The 6,000-nt window shown below is 37.7% G+C and overlaps 1 long non-coding RNA gene across 1 annotated transcript; it reads left to right on the forward strand.

The window, feature by feature from the left end:
- Positions 1 to 996: 996 nt before the first annotated feature.
- On the forward strand, positions 997 to 5,768 carry LOC149050539 (uncharacterized). The gene is made up of 3 exons (XR_016184192.1): positions 997 to 1,162; positions 2,696 to 2,913; positions 4,761 to 5,768. It is a non-coding gene; the product is annotated as an uncharacterized LOC149050539 (long non-coding RNA).
- Positions 5,769 to 6,000: the final 232 nt, after the last annotated feature.

Here is a 6,000-nt window from a genome sequence, read left to right on the forward strand (position 1 = left end):
TTACTACAGAAGCTATGAAATAATGCCCGAATGATATAGGCACATCCAGCTCTTGACTGTTACTAGCAGAATATAGCGTGAGTTACTGCGATCATGTGTATTCGGTGCAATCGATCACTTCACCGCTAGAACCGCAAAGCTACACTGAAACACGAGGAAATTGAAAGAAAACTAAGAACGGAAGATGTTTAACGTGTTGCAGACGTTCCACTTTTAAATTGAAAAAGGAAAGCTGTCTCTAACAGTTGTTAATCCACTCGATGTTTTTATTGCGGACGCCGTGGGTAATGACTTCTCATGCAAAAATTAACACAAGATCTACAAATAGTTTTGGAATCATAAATGGAGTATACATGTACCTCTTAATTTCCCTTGTCAACGATTTTACCTTTTTTTACGATAAGTCGGATAATAATAATTCCCTAAATCTTTCCCAAAAACACATTAGCATTGAAATATAACGAAAACAAAAGAGTACCTGTGAAAACAGCATCTTTGATGAAGATCTCTCACAGAAGTCATGAATGAACATAGACTGGTTGGTTAATAATCGTCCAGAGAAATCTACCGTCTCTCCAACTTCAGCATTGAATTGTACTCCAACAGAACAAAATTTACTTACCTTAGAGCCCGGAAGGAGTCTTGAACCGCAGAGGATGTTAAAGTCTTTTCGGGTTCGAAGTTCTTCTTAAAAACGAAACTTAGTTTGAATTTCTAATCATTTAGTTATGAAAGCAATATTTTTAGTGAGGATTAAAATTCATTCCACGTTCGCGTCTGAAGAGCTAATTACGTTTCTATATATTTTGTTGTTATGAGAGCCATTATGCACTCCCTTTGTCCTCGTCAAGGCCGTTTTTTAAAATTGAACCTTCGTAGAGGCGTTTTAACTAGCTTATTGAATGAATAGCTACAAAGTTTGTTGGTGAGAGGCATTCAAATTTTACTCCCACAAAGCGAAAGAACTGAAAAATGTATTCCGTGCACGGTGCCAAATTGCTAACGTGTCATGGTGTAGAACAAATAAAATAGAACATCCTCCTTAACAATGAACTTCAGATTAAAAGAAAAAAAAACGGATTTCCTTCAATTGACATATGTTTGACAAGGACTGCTCTGAACCTGCGAGGAACACTTCAACGTTTAGTTTTTAGGAGTGAAGGTTGGCTCATTTTTTTGCTTTTAATTACTAGCCGGTGTTTTATCGTCTGAAACTGCAGAACGGCCTTTTAGGTGTCAGAAAATTATTAATATTTTTTTAATCGAAAGAAACTCCTTAAGTCACTATATGATTTATTGGCTGAGCAAAGTTGCATTTCAAATAAACTATTCGCGGAATTATTGGTCCCGGTGATAAGGGTAATCCTGAAAACATGCAAGTGACGGAAACTGATGTTGCGACAAAAATGAGCGGGAGCCATTACCTGAGTCAGGTGGAGAGGTGTTTATCTATCTAGTGTTTTGGCTAATAGGCAAGTGAAAGAAATCCTCTGAGACAGCTTGAATTTTTGACCTCTTAAGAGTTGCGGTAAATTTCGCCCACCGATTCGATTAAAATTTGGCATAACACTTCATCTCAAGGTCTGATGAGGAAATAAACTGCGTAATGTTTCGTTTTGCGAACATTTACTCAGTAGGTGAATTCAATGAATAGGCGATTCTGCCGTTTAAAGGGATAAACTTCAAATATTTTGTTTATGTTGCAAGCATAATTGCCTTTTATAGAAAAACGTGACATAACTGAGTCTGTCCGAATGTTTATGTAAATCAGCTTCAATTTCTTTTCATTGAATGTAAACACAGACGCAATTTACCATATTTCCATAACAAGTTTTGAATTCATTGTGGACTTCCACCAAGTTACGTAAAAGGTGGTGGGAGCGAGCATCACTTAGAAAATAACCGTGATTCAAAGAGTAATTGCATCCCGAGAGCCTACGCGAAAACTGTTGATTCTAAATGGGCTGGGCTTTTTCCAGCTGACAAGAGAACGGGGACTCTCACTGAGTTAAAGACCTGTATGACTGGTTCTTCTGTTGCATTAAGTGCATAAGTTCAGTCTTATTAGAGCCTTATCATGGTTTTCATAGGAGTCCTTTATCATGTTTGTGAGTCTTGTTCGAGGCAAATGAATTACAGCCATTTTCGATTCTATAGTCCATAATCCAGTTTCCTTTGTCTGAAGATTGTCCTGTATGTGCTCATCTGCCTGGGAACTCCTATCTATACAGGGTGAGGCAACCCTGTATTTGGTCAAATAGGTCAGGTGACGAACAAGTTTGCTAAATGACGCCATAGTATCGATATAGACATCTAAGAAAAAAGTCTGCACTCTTGATCGGTACCAAATTCATTATTTAAATAGCCTCACTCACGCAATCTTATACGCGCTGGTAATGATTAAGGCTGCGCGAGACTAAGAAAAGAGTGTCTTACTTTCACGGATCGAAAGCTGTTCACAGTCTGCTCGGACCTTTGAATAAGTGCAACTCTGTTGTAACATTTTTAAGAACGTTTTGTAGGGTCCTTTGTAATCATTTTTACCAGATCCCTTTTCGATAAAAGCACTGGTAAGCTAACATTGTAATGGCCATTATGTCTCTCATAAACATTATTGTCATCAGCATTATCGTCATCATCATCTCTATTATCATTGTTATCATTATTATTAACTGATCAATTGAATTGTGTACAGGTCCAGAAACAACCGTTCGGCAACACACTAAGACGACTAACGAGCTTAAATTCGCTGTCGTCGCAAACGATAAGTGACAGCTGTGGACACATTAAAAGTGAGTCATGTAATCCCATGATGAAATTTTCGAACACGCAAACACCATGGGAACAAGACATATATCAGACGAAAGCAACAGAAATGAAAGTAACGGAAATAAACACCTCGAAGAAAAATAGGTGAGATATGAACGTTTGGAGAAATCATGAAATACCTTGTATACGGATTAATATGTGGTAAATCCCTTTGCAGTTTTTTGCAGTTTTTTACAGTTTTTTAAGAGGAGACAAGTTTAATTGAGCATTACCTTACATACTTTTCGTCTTGTGCGAATGGCTTGCGTCAAACACTATGGCATCAAGAATTAACATCCTTAAAGACGACGAAGTAGAAATGGGTACATTGATATTTAGTTACTGATTTTAGTGATTCTGAGAGGTCGACAAATACAACCATGAAAAGAGGCCTGATGATATTGAATAAGAGGATTTCTGAAAAACCTCTAATCAGTGAATCGCAAAGCCTTCTTTTATCATTCGCTCAGTTTTAGAGGGTTTTGACGAGTTCTCGCACCTTCAGGTAAATTTTCTTTTGGGTTTTTAGACAAGCCAGCCATAACTGAAGAATACGAACAGTTGTAATTGCTTTATGACCTAACGCCTTTACCATTCATTAACGGAAAAGAGAAATTTAAGCTACTTTACTGATAATTAAAAACATTTTGATAAAAAGCATTGTTATTTTGATCACCAAACGTTTCATCAGCGTAGTCATTTGATCGTTGACCGCTCAGGAGTCATTGTTCATTGTCCTATGATGTGTTAAGTTTTTTTGAGTGACCTCAGAAGCAGCTTTAGTAAGGACAAGTCATCTAATTTCACCGATTGACGAGTAGAAAACCGCGCGCGCAACATCAATTACGTTTAATTGATTAGTCTCTGTGACGTCAATTAACAGACACATTCAAACCTTTCTCACAATTTGCGTTTATGCCTTCCGTCACAGTGTGGCAGTCTTTTTTGCTGCATGTTAATGAAATCATAAACCGTCTATGGGAAAGATGTAATGGAAAATGATCTTTTAAGTAACGGAGTTTCAAAGGTAAATCTTAGTTTAGCGTTATCAGGGTTTTAGAAAAGCGAAAAAGCACATCAAACTCACTATCAACCCTTGCAATGTGATAGCCACTAAAAACGCTTTTTTTCCTTACATGAGAAGGCTAGTGTGACCTTTTCGCGGTTGAAAAAGTGGCGCATCGTTTTCCGGAACAAACACATAGTGTAGTAACGCCAGGGTAATACGGCATTGCGTTCGACGCTGAACTGAAATTTTCGCAAATCGCACTGCCTTGTTCGGATTCTCGGAATAGGCCAGCGGGTAAGCTATCTAAAGGTCAGCTTGTATTTCGTGTCGTCGTACCGTATTTCGCATCGCTTCCCGAAAAAGATTGAAGGGATCATTTTTAAAAATTCGTCAACAAAAAAGAGGCCAGATTCCAAACTCCGTAAAAAATATATATATTGAACTTGTTAAAATAACCACAACATTTGAATAAAATAAAAACTCAGATTTTTTAAAAAATTCTTAACAAAGTGGTAACAAATTTGCACGAAAGAAAGTTTAAAACAACTAAAAACAGCTCCGTAAATCAAAAAACAAAATTACGAGGAAATCTCCACGTCGATTTTCAATGTGAAGGTCAGTTAAAGTTCTTTGACGTGGTTGGCTCATTTTTTCTCGCGCACTGGATCTTTTACTGACATTGGAAGAAAATTCTTGTTTCGAACTTTTCACAGGTGACTATTTTCACACAAATTGTCCATGTGTATGACCCTCGACACCTTGAATGAGCAAGACTGTCAGAATCTTTATCATCCCGGTTGTTGGGGTTATTCATTCTCAACATTTTGGTTTTTTCAAACCTCCGGTTCTTTCTGAAGTACTGGTCGGGATCCATTCTCTACATTGGGAGACTATGTTTGGCATCAGACAAAACCCTATACGTTTGTTTTCACGTTCCACGTAGATGATTCAGGAATGAGGAAATGCGAAGTGTAGCAGAAGGACGGCTGAAAGAGTACAATAAACTGACTATGCACACCAAGTGAGAAGGGAAACAAACATTATCTCTTATCCCGAGTTACAAGTAAAGAGTAAGTAAATCACGTTTATTATGTTGGATAGCTGGAGATTGTAATGTTGAGTAGTTAAAACTGAAGCAGAACTTGTGACGAATGCTTGGTGGGAAATAAGTGTTATTCTGATAATTTTCTGAAAATTAAATCTGGATGCCAGACAGTGATTAAGCTTTAGGGTGAAAAGTAAGAACACAGTGAAGAGTGGTCTCAAGAATAATCCCTTATTTCAAAATTCTTGATCAGAAAGTCATATTTCATTGAAACATACTCTTCGTCTTCTTCCCAAGGTAAACCCTCCAGCAAGAGAATTTTGTCCGCCATCTCAGTTCTGGAATTTCACTTCCAGTAGATCATTTTTTTTAAATGAACGTCGTTTTTCTTGTAGCCGGCGATCGCTTAACGTTATGAAAGAAAGGAATTCGTTTATCAACCACTGTCACCCTGAGATTAAAATTTGCCTTCTTTTCTAGAAAGGTTTGAGTAAGGTTCCATTTTGTTCTCAGGTAATGGACATATTGCCGTCATAGGAGGAACAATCCACCGAGAAGGCATGAGCTTGCTCGGTGGATGGTTCTTCCAATGTCGACTATGATCTTTGCTTTGCAACTCTGTTGTGTACTTTTTGTGTACTTTCACTTTGGCGTCAAATGAAGCAAGTTGAATCCTCTGGCAAGAGAATTTCGTCGCCATCTCAGGTCTGCAATTTCAGTTTTAGTAGATCGTGTGTATATTTTAAAGGGAACTTTGTTTTACTTAAGAAGTTCTGTCCTTTATTTAATAAAAGAAAACGAATTCCCACATTATTTATCATCTCTGCCTACAGATTACAATTTTCAATATTTGAGATGAGATTGGCGAGGTCCTAATCAAATAATGAAAGAAATCGAGTTCTTCTATCAACCACCTTATTTAAGAACCGCTCTTGTGAATGGTATCGAGGGGTCTTCATGAAATGAGCTACACGATCCCATTTAGGAATTTTTAGGAAGGGATCATATCTTAGTTAGTTTCTTGTGTAATAAGAGATACGACAAGCTATCAGCACAAGGGAGGTAGCGAATACGATCATACGTTCCTCCACAATTGCTTAGGGTGGACGCACCTCCGTGGAGTCATTTCTAGCCAAGG

Source organism: Pocillopora damicornis, chromosome 2 (assembly GCF_964200805.1).
Source record: "Pocillopora damicornis chromosome 2, jaPocDami1.2, whole genome shotgun sequence".
Lineage (NCBI taxonomy): Eukaryota > Metazoa > Cnidaria > Anthozoa > Scleractinia > Pocilloporidae > Pocillopora > Pocillopora damicornis.